General features: G+C 33.6%; 1 long non-coding RNA gene across 1 annotated transcript in view; it reads right to left on the reverse strand.

The window, feature by feature from the left end:
• LOC140847328 (uncharacterized) overlaps positions 1 to 13,048 on the reverse strand; it is a 219,620-nt gene that overhangs the window by 21,043 nt on the left and 185,529 nt on the right. Inside the window, exon 5 of the long non-coding RNA XR_012127305.1 lies at positions 11,983 to 12,107. This is a non-coding gene — a long non-coding RNA (uncharacterized lncRNA). The remainder of the gene's footprint in view (positions 1 to 11,982; positions 12,108 to 13,048) is intronic.

The following is a 13,048-nucleotide window of genomic DNA, read 5'->3' on the forward strand; positions in this document are numbered from 1 at the left end:
CAGCAAGAAGGGACATTCTCCCAGCCATCACACAACAGTTCTGCAAACTATCTTGATCCCCATGAAAAGGCAAAAGAATTTGATACAGACCAAAATCACAGAGTCAACCCCTGAGAAGGAGATAGACCTAACTAGTCTTCCTGAAAAATAATTCAAAATAAAGGTCATAACCAGGCTGACGGAGCTGCAGAGAAATATACAAGAGCTAAGGGATGACATCCAGAAGGAGATTACAGAAATGAAACAATCTCTGGAAGGATTTATGAGCAGAATGGATAAGATGCAAGAGGCCATTGATGGACTAGAAACCAGAGAACAGGAACGCATAAAAGCTGACGCAGAGAGAGATAAAAGGATCTCCAGGAATGAAACAATATTAAGAGAACTGTGTGACGAATGCAAAAGGAACAATATCTGCATTATAGGGGTACCAGAAGAAGAAGAGAGAGAAAAAGGGATAGAAAGTGTCTTTGAAGAAATAATTGCTGAAAACTTCCTCAAACTGGGGGAGGAAATAATCAATCAGACCATGGAAGTACACAGAACTCCCAACAGAAGGGACCCAAGGAGGACAACACCAAGACACATAATAATTAAAATGGCAAAGATCAAGGACAAGGACAGAGTATTAAAGGCAGATAGAGAGAGGAAAAAGGTCACCTACAAAGGAAAACCCATCAGGCTATCATCAGACTTCTCAACAGAAACCTTACAGGCCAGAAGAATATGGCATGATATATTTAATGCAATGAAACAGAAGGGCCTTGAACCAAGAATACTGTATCCAGCACGATTATCATTTAAACATGAAGGAGGGATTAAACAATTCTCAGACAAGCAAAAGTTGAGGGAATTTGCCTCCCACAAACCACCTCTAAAGGTATTTTAGAGGGACTGTTCTAGATGGGAGCACTCCTAAGACTAAATAGATGTCACCAGAGAAAACAAAACCACAGCAAAGAAAGGAGACCAACCAAATACTAACTTAACTAAAGGCAAAAAATAAAATCAACTACCCACAAAAGCAGTTAAAGGAAACACAAAAGAGCGCAGATTAAAACAACCAACATATAAAGAATGGAGGAGGAGGAATAAGAGGGAGAGAAATAAAGAATCATCAGACAGTGTTTATAACAGCTCAATAAGCAAGTTAAGTTAGACAGTAAGGTAGTAAAGAAGCTAACCTTGAACCTTTGGTAACCACAAATCTAAAGCCTGCAATGGCAATAAGTACATACCTTTCAATAGTCACCCTAAATGTAAATGGACTGAATGCACCAATCAAAAGACACAGAGTAATAGAATGGATAAAAAAGCAAGAACCATCTATATGCTGCTTACCAGAAACTCACCTCAAACCCAAAGACATGCAAAGACTAAAAGTCAAGGGATGGAAAAAGATATTTCATGCAAACAACAGGGAGAAAAAAACAGGTGTTGCAATATTAGTATCAGACAAAAAAGACTTCAAAACAAAGAACAAAGTAACAAGAGATAAAGAAGGACATTACATAATGATAAAGGGCTCAGGCCAACAAGAGGATATAATCATTATAAATATATATGCACCCAACACAGGAGCACCAGCATATGTGAAACAAATACTAACAGAACTAAAGGAGGAAATAGAATGCAATGCATTCATTTTAGGAGACTTCAACACACCACTCACTCCAAAGGGTAGATCCACCAGAGAGAAAATAAGTAAGGACACGGAGGCACTGAACAACACACTAGAACAGATGGACCTAATAGACACCTATAGAACTCTACACCCAAAAGCAACAGGATACATATTCTTCTCAAGTGCACATGGAATATTTTCCAGAATAGACCACATACTAGGCCATAAAAAGAGCCTCAGTAAATTCCAAAAGACTGAAATTCTACCAACCAACTTCTCAGACCACAGTACAAAACTAGAAATAAATTGCACAAAGAAAGCAAAAAGGCTCACAAACACATGAAGGCCTAACAACATGCTCCTAAATAATTAATGGATCAACGAAAAAATTAAAATAGAGATCAAGGAATATATGGAGACAAATGACAACAACAACACAAAGCCCCAAGTTCTATGGGATGCAGCAAAGGCAGTTTAAAAGGAAAGTATATAGCAATCCAGGCCTATTTAAAGAAGGAAGAACAATCCCAAATGAATAGTCTAAAGTCACAATTATTGAAATTGAAAAAAAAAGAACAAATGAGGCCCAAAGTCAGCAGAAGGAGGGACATAATAAAGATTAGAGAAGAAATAAATAAAACTGAGAAGAATAAAACAATAGAAAAAAAATCAATGAAACCAAGAGCTGGTTCTTTGAGAAAATAAACAAAATAAATAAGCCCCTAGCCAGACTTATTAGGAGAAAAGAGTATCTACACACATCGACAGAATCAGAAATGAGAATGGAAAAATCACAACGGACCCCACAGAAATGCAAAGAATCATTAGAGAATACTATGAGAATCTATATGCTAACAAGCTGGAAAACCTAGAAGAAATGGACAACTTCCTAGAAAAATACAACCTTCCAAGAGTGACCAAGGAAGAAACAGAAAATCTAAACAGACCAATTACCAGCAATGAAATTGAATCGGTAATCAAAAAACTACCCAAGAGCAAAACCCCCAGGCCAGATGGATTTACGGCAGAATTTTATGAGACATACAGAGAAGACATAATACCCATTCTCCTTAAAGTTTCCCAAAAAATAGAAGAGGAGGGAATACTTCCAAACTCATTCTATGAAGCCAGCATCACTCTAATACCAAAATCAGTCAAAGACCCCACCAAAAGAGAAGATTATAGACCAATATCCCTGATGAACATAGATGCAAAAATATTCAACAAAATATTAGCAAAACAAATTAAAAAATATATCAAGAGGCCCATGACCAAGTGGGATTCATCTAAGGGATGCAAAGATGGTACAACATTCAAAAATCCATCAACATTATCCACCACATCAAGAAAAAGAAGGACTAAAACCACATGATCATCTCTATAGATGCTGAAAAAGCATTCGACAAAATTCAACATCCATTCATGATGAAAACTCTCAACTAAATGGGTATAGATGGCAAGTACCTCAACATAATAAAGGTCATATATGATAAACCCACAGCCAACATCATACTTTACAGCAAGAAGCTGAAAGCTTTTCCTCTAAGACTGGGAACAAGACAGGGATGACCACTCTCCCCACTGTTATTTAACATAGTATTGGAGGTCCTAGCCATGGCAATCAGACAAAACAAAGAAATACAAGGCATTCACATTGGTAGAGAAGAAGTTAAACTGTCACTACTTGCAGATGACATGATATTGTACATAAAAAACCCTAAAGACTCCACTCCAAAACTACTAGAACTAATATCTGCATTCAGCAAAGTTGCAGGATACAAAATTAATACACAGAAATCTGTTGCTTTCCTATACACTAACGATGAACTAGCAGAAAGAGAAATCAGGAAAACTATTCCATTCACAGTTACATCAAAAAGAATAAAATACCTAGGAATAAACCTAACCAAGGAAGTGAAAGACTTATACCCTGAAAACTACAAGACACTCTTAAGAGAAGGTAAAGAGGACACTAACAAATGGAAACTCATCCCATGCTCTTTGGTAGGAAGAATTAATATTGTCAAAATGGCCATCCTGCCCAAAGCAATCTACAGATTCAGTGCAATCCCTACCAAAATACCAACAGCATTCTTCAGCAAACTGGAAGAAATAGTTCAAAAATTCATATGGAACTACCAAAGACCCCGAATAGCCAAAGCAATCCTGAGAAGGAAAAATAAAGTGGGGGGATCTCGCTTCCCAATTTCAAGCTCTACTACAAAGCCACAGAAAGCAAGACAATTTGGTACCAGCACAAGAACCGAGGCACAGACCAGTGGAACAGAATAGAGACTCCAGATATTAACCCAAACATATATGGTCAATTAATAAATGATAAAGGAGCTATGGACATACAATGGGGAAATGACAGCCTCTTCAACAGCCAGTATTGGCAAAACTGGACAGCTACATGTAAGACAATGAAACTGGATCATTGTCTAACCCCTTACAAAAGTAAATTTGAAATGGATCAAATACCTGAATGTAAGTCTTGAAACCATAAAACTCTTAGGAAAAAAACATAGGCAAAAATCTCTTGGACATAAACATGAATGACTTCTTCATGATCATATCTCCCCGGGCAAGGGTAACAAAAGCAAAAATGAACAAGTGGGACTACATCAAGCTGAAAGTCTTCTGTATACCAAAGGACACCATCAATAGAACAAAAAGGCATCCTACAGTATGGGAGAATGTATTCATATATGACATATCCGATAAAGCGCTGACAGGCAAAATATAAATAGCTCATGCACTTCAACAAACTAAAAGCAAATAATCCAATTAAAAATGGGCAGAGGAGCTGAACAGACAGTTCACCAAAGAAGAAATTCAGATGGCCAACAGATACATTAAAAGATCCTCCACATTGCCAATCATCAGAGAAATGCAAATTAAAACCACAATGGGATATCACCTGACCCCAGTAAGGATCACCACCATTCAAAAGACAAACAACAACAAATGCTATTGAGGTTGTGGAGAAAGGGGAACCCTCCTATACTGCTGGTGGGAATGTAAATTAGTTCAACCATTGTGGAAAGCAGTATGGAGATTCCTCAAAATGCTCAAAATAGACTTACCATTTGACCCAGGAATTCCACTTCTAGGAATTTACCCTAAGAATGCAGCAGCCCAGTTTGAAAAAGACAGATGCACCCCTATGTTTATCACAGCACTATTTACAACAGCCATGAAATGGAAGCAACCTAAATGTCCATCAATAGATGAATGGATAAAGAAGAAGTGGTACATATATAGAATGGAATATTATTCAGCCATAAGAAGAAAACAAATCCTACCATTTGCAACAACATGGATGGAGTTAGAGGGTATTATGCTCAGTGATATAAGCCAGGCGGAGAAAGACAAGTACCAGATGATTTCACTCATATGTGGAGTATAAGAACTAAGAAAAAACTGAAGGAACAAAACAGCAGCAGAATCACAGAACCTAAGAATGGACTAACAGTTATAAAAGGGAAAGTGAGTGGGGAGGATGGGTGGGAAGGGAGGGATAAGGAGGGGGGGAAAGAAAGGGGGCATAATGATTAGCATGTATATTGGGGGGGTGTCACATGGAGAATTGTGCAACACAGAGAAGACAAGTAGTGATTCTACAGCATCTTACAACGCTGATGAACAGTGACTGTAATGGGGTAATGGGGTTTGTTGGTGGGGGACTTGGTGATGGGGAGAGTCTAGTAAACATAATGTTCCTCATGTAATTGTAGATTAATGATACCAAAATAAAATAATAAAAAAATTAAATAGATGAATTCCTAGAAAAGTACATCTTACCAAAACTGACACAAAAAGAAATAGAAAGTCTTAGTAGTAATGAAATTAAATAGAATCCATTATTTCATTTTCTTCAAAGCAAATTCCAGAACCACATGGCTTCATCAAGGAAAGGAAAAATACAATATTACACAAAACATTTCCAAAGAAGAGAAAAAGAGGGAAAACTTCTCAACTCATTTTATAAAAAGAGCATAACTGTAAAATCAAAACTTGACAAGAGCATCACTTTTTAAAAAATTACATCTAATTTCTTTTATAAGCACAGATGCAGCAATCTTAAAACATCTACAAATTAAATCTAGTGATAATAAAAGGATAAATTAAATAACAAATAAATCTAGTTATAAAGATTAATACATCATGACTAGGTGAGGTTTTATTCCAGGAATACATGATTTCTTTAATATTAAAAATATCAAATATTTTAACTCACAAAATGAATAGGGTCAAAAGTAGAAATCATATGTATGAAGAAAACATATATAACAAAAGCTAATTAATAGTCATTATTAGTAAAAACAATGTAGAAAAGGAAGGAAATTTCCTGAATTGAATAAAGAAGTAAATTTCTGGACTAAACATTCTAGTTAATAGTGAAATATTGAAAATTCCCCTTTGATACCAGAAACAAGACAAATATGCCCATTAATAACACTGTTAACACTTCTATTTAACATTTTAAAGGTCATCCCAGCCAGTGTTATGAGGAAAGAACACATACATATATACATATATTAAAAGATAAATATTTGAAAGACAGAATTAAATGATTATTAATTGCCATTAATAACCCAATAGAGCCTTGCAGTAAAATTTTTTAAAATTTTTAGACAAAATATTAATAGTAAGTAGAATTATCAAAGTTGTGGGATCCAAGTTAAACATAGACAAATTAGTTGTATCCCAGTATTATCATTTAAATAAACACATAAAAATGAGATTAATAAAACATTTACGAAGTCACCCAAAAGACAGAAAATACCCAGAAATAAATTCAACTAGTACGTATAAGATGTCCTTCCAAAAGGTAGCTGAGAAAAATTAAAGAAGTAAATAATTATTCAGTGATTGGAGAACTGAATGTTTTAAAGATGTGAAGTCTACTCCAACTGAAAATTAGATGCAGTGCATTTCCAATCAAAATCACTGAATTTTTCTTTACTGGAAATTAAGAAGCTGACTCTAAATATGCATGGAAACTTGAAGGGCCAAGTATAGTGAAAGCAACCTTGAAGAAGAGAAAAACTTGGTTGCTTGCACTACCAGGTACTAGTAATGATTGCAAAGTCACAGTAAATAAGACAATATGGTAGTTGCAGAACAGTGAACTAGGCCAACAGAAAAGACTAGAGTTCTGAAATAGACCCACATATATATGGTTACTTGATTTATGACAACTGAATGCAGGAGGGAAAGAAGTGTCTTTTTGTAAGCGGCCCTGAATCAATTGGTTATTTTTGAGGAAAAAAAAGAAACCTTAATTTCTACCTCACATAAACAAAAAAAAAATCAGTTCTATAGGAATTGCATATCTAACTGTGAAAGTGAAAACAATGCAGCAGTTACAAGAAAATGCAGTAGAACACTTTCATAACCATGGAACAGGCAACAATTTCCTAAACAGGACACAAAAAACAATAATCAAAAATCAGAAAAATGGATGAAGTAGAGTACAGTAAGACTGACATACTTTTGGTCTCAAAATACACTAGTAAGACAATGAAACAGCAAGCCAAGAAGTGGGAAGGACAAATTTGGCACAAACTTCCAGCAAAGTTCTCATTTCCAAAATACACAGAGAACTTCTATAAACAATAAGAGAAAAAGAGACAGCCTAATAGAAAATAGACAAAAGATTTGATTAAGCACTTTATAAAAGAAGATGTTCAAGTGGTCAATAATCACATGAAAGCTGTCATTTTCATTGCTTCAATTTAAATAAAGTTCAAAAACTGGCTCTTGTAGAGGTTTTAAAAGTTAGGGTCATAGTTAAGTTTTGGAAGGTGTAGTATATGGAAGGAGGTATGTTGGGGGCTTCTGAATGTCAGAAATTGTGTGCAACATCTTTTTTTCACAGTACTGTCTCTGCTGTGGCTCTTTTTTTGAACTGAATGACAGTTTCACGGGTCTGTTCAGTGTGTGGAAATACACAAAGCTGTATCTATGATGAGTTCACCTTTTGGTTTTATATACATTTGACTTCAAAAATAAGTTTATAAACACACACACTGACAGAATAATGCAACAACAACAAAAACTTCACTGTGAAAGTTAAAAAAATATATTCCAGGCCAAATCCAAACTGTAGGCCAGTTGCTTATGATTTTGCCTGTTAAATATATATTATAAATTTAAGGGTTTAAAAAAATTGGAAGAATATTAAAGATCACTTGGGAGAGACAGAAACCTTTATGATGACTCCAAGTTCAGAAATCATATAAATAATAAATATGATAGATTCAACTATGAAAAATTAAAATTCTGTAAGAAAAGTAAATGAAGAAAGTAAAGTACAGATGGGGAAAGTTTCTACAACAGATATTATGAAAAATTTAAAATACTGTGAATAAACATATGTCTATATAGGCTATCTCTTCATAAGAAATTATGGGTGATTTTTATTTCTTCTTTGAATAATTCCCTACTTTTAAAAAACAAGCATGCTCAGTTTTAATATTTCGTTGCATATAATTAATATTTTTAAACATAGTAGTTATAGATATGTAATACATACATATCCATAAATCAAGAAACATCAACTCCTCCTCAATTGTACTGTTATTTGCTAATACCAGTTGAGTTTTATTTCACAAATTAGCATTTTAGTCCACCAGTTCTCATCACCCATTCACACTACCCATACCCATTCTGGGTGAGCATCTCTCTCAATATTCATACTATTATCTTCTCAAATATAGTGAGTATCCTTGAAATCTTAAATATATATATATATATCTAATAATTTACTAAAAATATTACTTCTCATAGTCGACAAATGAGCAAGCAGACTTTCTTGTAAAAAACATATTTTAAAGTGATAAAAATCAGTTACTTAATCACAGGCCATAGCAAAAAACAATAAAAAAAAGTTGAGCACCCCTGGAAGATTCTCTGTTAGATTTTGTGTAACATGTGAAACAAACTCAACTAAAAAAAAGTTTAATCTTTCCTAAATATTAGTATCATAGAGGACTAATGATGTTATATCTTAGTCTCTTCCAATCTTGTGAGCTTTACTCCATTGCAACTACTGTGGAGAGAAGCATTGACAAGTTGGGTGATTCCGGTATTTAACTGTCCCATCATTCAAATATTAAGCCATGAACTCTCACTATTTGCGTCTATACTAACTTAAAGACTTTGTTCCCCTGAATATCTTTCGAATTACTTTCATTATACACCCTTATTGATTTTGATTGTTATATTCCATGAACCAATACCAGCTACATATCCATACCAGAATTTGTAGCCTTCTTCGAATGTCCATAAAAGCATCTACACACCAATTGTGTTTACCATTTGTAAACAAGGAAATCATAACCAATCTGAAATTCTTTAATGTGGAGGGCTAAGTCTCTGAACTAAAAGGTTAAGATCTTTGTCTTGGAATTGGTATGGGAGGGGGAACCACATAGCTCATAAGTTTAAAGTAGTCATTCATGTATCAAACGAACCACAAAAATCACAGAGGATAAGCATTGTAGGAACAGACAGTATATGTGCAACGTTTTTCTTACAGAACCTTATCTACTGTGATGTCTCTCTCAGTTATTGATGTCACCATGACACTCAGTTGACATTTTAAAGTTATTAATGACAGAGCCACATGTCAGTGAATATCTTTTTGTCAGAGTATCAACCAAAACACATGTGAATGATTGGATTCTAGCCTGGCTTTTTTTCTTCTACCTTCTTTTCCAGGATCTTAAATTAAATACTCTAATTTGCTGAATCAGAGCTAGGCCACACAGTTTTGTCTTTGAGTTGACTCTAGCTCCTAATATGTAAACAACTCAAAAGAGAAAATTAATGTGAGAGTAAAATCTTGCAGTTTTATAAGCTAATAAGCATCATTCCAGTATGCAGTCTATGTAACAGATAGATAGAGGTTATTCCCAAATGTATTCCAGAAGTTCTAAATAAACTTAAGGACTTGAGGGTCTGCCAGTGGCATTTATAATTTATTTTTTTCTAAGAGTGTTCTATTCAGCAAATATTTATTACCTGCTTACTATGTGCAAAACACAGCTATAGTATTTTGCAAAGAATATAAAGGTGATTAAGATACAATTCTTAACACTCTAAGGATGCAAGTGGGTATGTTGATTTGGTTCATACATGAAGTACCATTTCTAATTATTCTTTTCTTCTAAATCAGTAGTATAGTACCTTCAACATATTCATATTCTTGGAACCTCTGGTTAGAAATGAGAACCAGCTCCCCTATCACATTCCTATCATCTAATTAGTGTATTATTTAAATAATATCTTTAATTAGTGAATGAATATTGTGTATGTCCACATTGCATCAAATATTTTGTCATTTCCAAAATTTCAATTCATAATCAGTTAACTTGTTTCCAAACTACAAGCTGTTAAGAAATGTAAGCACTTAGAGGATAAAAGGACAGATTAACTATTAATGTAATGTGCCTGCAATAGTTGACACCCTACTTAGCATGACCATTATGTACTTCAGTCTATAAAATTATTCTTCATGCTCTCACAGCAAAGCTTCAGTGCCATATGGCTGTGCTTGTTTTTCGTCAAATAATTTTTACATAAACAGCTGGTGAACTGTTTTTATTGTAACAGTGCACATATTTTTTGAGACAGTTGGGAAGGATTGATGCAACTCTAGTCACTGCCTGTTTTTATGTCAGTATTAAGGAGATATTCAAATTCATATTTTTAAAATGTGAACTTTTGTATTCTGGTCACCATGGTCAGTTCACAGGAAAGATTTTTTTAATGTAGTGCAGGAATTACTGGCATGTTTATAAACTTGTAGCAAGAAATAGAAATTAATCATAAGGGATCTTCAACTTAACATGGCATATTTAATGTTTTTATTTTTACACTCTCTTGAATTTTTAGAGGCAGAGCTGTATGTTTTGGACTATTTTATAGGGAGTTTTAATATGACTAAATTTGGTTTTGAAACATAGCTTCAACACATTCTGATAAGTGATACAATAACCAGAAGATTTTTAGTAGTTTTGTACCATGATTTGAGTTGATTTAAAGACTATGTGATCCCCCTTGACAATATATTTCATCAGTTGGAACAGTAGGTTTTGTCTTCAAAAATGCAAATAGAGGCATGTTCTTTTGAATTCTAAGGTAATGATGACCACTCTTCAGGTTTTTGTAAGGAGATTATTACAGTGCTTTGAATATTAAATGTTAAATCTTTAAATCTAATTTTATATATAATACTTCAAAGATCTCCCTGTAACCAGAAGCTCCTCCCACTAAAACACTGGTAAGGATTCATGTATTATTATCTCACTGATTCCTTATTCACAAGATACTAGAGACTATCCAATATGTTTCATTAGAGAAGGGAATGAATACTTACCATTGCATCATTGTAAAGCTTAGGACCTTGAAGTCAAAACAATCACATACTATGGCATGTGTAAAATGTATGAAGAAGGAAGACTTTTCCTAACCCTCCAACTTTAGTTATATTCCCCTGTTTGTAGCTTTAAGATATATAAGATATATAGATATATATTTACATCTTTGATTAATTCCATTTAGGGGTGCATAGACATTACACAAAATATTCTATTTTAATACACAAAATTTAAAATCAAAGGGTCTTTTCTCATTTTGCTTAAGCTTTAACTTCCTATCAAAGAAAATTCATCTGGAATAAGGTTTACAATAGTGGCCACATTTTTGTGAGTAAATTGTCACTTAAACATTACAATACCTGAAACCAGTTTGTTTATGTGGATTTTAATTTATGTCCTACTGTTTATTTTCTCCAAATAAAATACAAACCAGATGGATGTTAAGAAAATGGATTGGGTGAGACAATATATTTTTGTAAAGATTTTTTCCCCCAAATAAATCCATTTATATCATTTCACCAAAAGTGTAGGTCTGAGAAGGAGAAAATCAACTATACAAATAACTTAAACTATTAAATACAATATGTATGTAATGATTAGGGGACAGTTCCCCATGGGCCCTTACATTCCTATATATATTGTGAGGCACTAGTTGCCCTTTGTTACAGACGATCTAAGAAAGTCTGTAATAGCAAGCAGCCTTGGAAGATATTTATACACACATATATATAAGATACATATATAGTTTCTGAGCAGGGGAAGGCTTCCTGCTTACTGCCCATTATACAAGATTCAGGTTTCAGAAGCACAGAGTTCCTCTCCTGCAATGCAACTCACTGTATGTTCTGGAGTCACCTGACCCCTTTCATGTCACTCCGTGCTTACTGAGGCTTAGATAACCAGTATAAGAAAATGCAGGTACTCTGGATACTAGCATTGTTATGAGTAATAAGGTTATTTGTCTCTTACCCAAGAGCCTCTGTTTTCTGCCGGCATCAGTGAAACTGTGACAGGCTGACTTGATAGCTTGGAAGAAAGATAAAAATCCTAGCCTGTTCATAATTCTTGACCATGGCCATATATCTCCATTTTTCCTATTTGCAAATAAAAAGCAAACAAAATTAGCCTTTAATGTAGCCTGTAAAAGGTATAAAAATAGATAGCATTTAAATTTTTCATTTTGTTCATACTTTGTTTTAGATAAGTTTTAATATGCATCACCAGTTTGAAGTTCTTAAAATCATTTAACTAGCTTCAACTATATTATTAAAAAGTGAGATATGTAATGTTACATATGGTAAATGTGATTCACCATATGTAATATAGTAAACCAAAGAATATACTTTCAATATCAGTTTTTATCAAAGTGACTCTACAACCATTTTAATTTGTGTACATGTAGCACTGCATTCATTTTGTAATAGAATATCAAAGTCACTGAGGTTAAGAAATAATGCTAAAAGTAAATTCTATGTTGCTACATATACATTACTTTTACTTGTTTATATTCACATTTTTACTTTAAAATTGTCATAACTATAATAATATGTGTATATATTATATATTTACATATTACTTACATATAGATACAAATTTATATATATTTATGTATGGCATTATTTATATATTTGTTATATAAAATTTACATGTATTTTATTCACATATGTTTGAAGAATTAATGTGAATATTTAAGCCACATCACTATAAGCTCCTTTGCTAATTACTTATCTGAATTTCTTCTATATTTAACCAGATTGAACAATTTTAAAATGTAGGAAACAAATTCATTCTACTCATAAATTGCATTGATTTTTTTATATAATTATATAATATAGTTGCACACAATGTCTGTATGGGATTATATGCAAGAATACAGAGAGAAACAAAGGTATTTAACTACTGAAAATTTTCACGACTCTTTGTCAAAGGCTCTTGTCCTATCTTCTTCTTCAAGTCTTTTTTCTTCTCAATTTTAGGTACTGCACAATTCCAAACAGCACTTCTGTGGAGGGAGTGGGATTTACATCAAGGTTCT

The sequence above is a fragment of the Manis javanica genome, chromosome X, assembly GCF_040802235.1.
Source record: "Manis javanica isolate MJ-LG chromosome X, MJ_LKY, whole genome shotgun sequence".
NCBI lineage: Eukaryota > Metazoa > Chordata > Mammalia > Pholidota > Manidae > Manis > Manis javanica.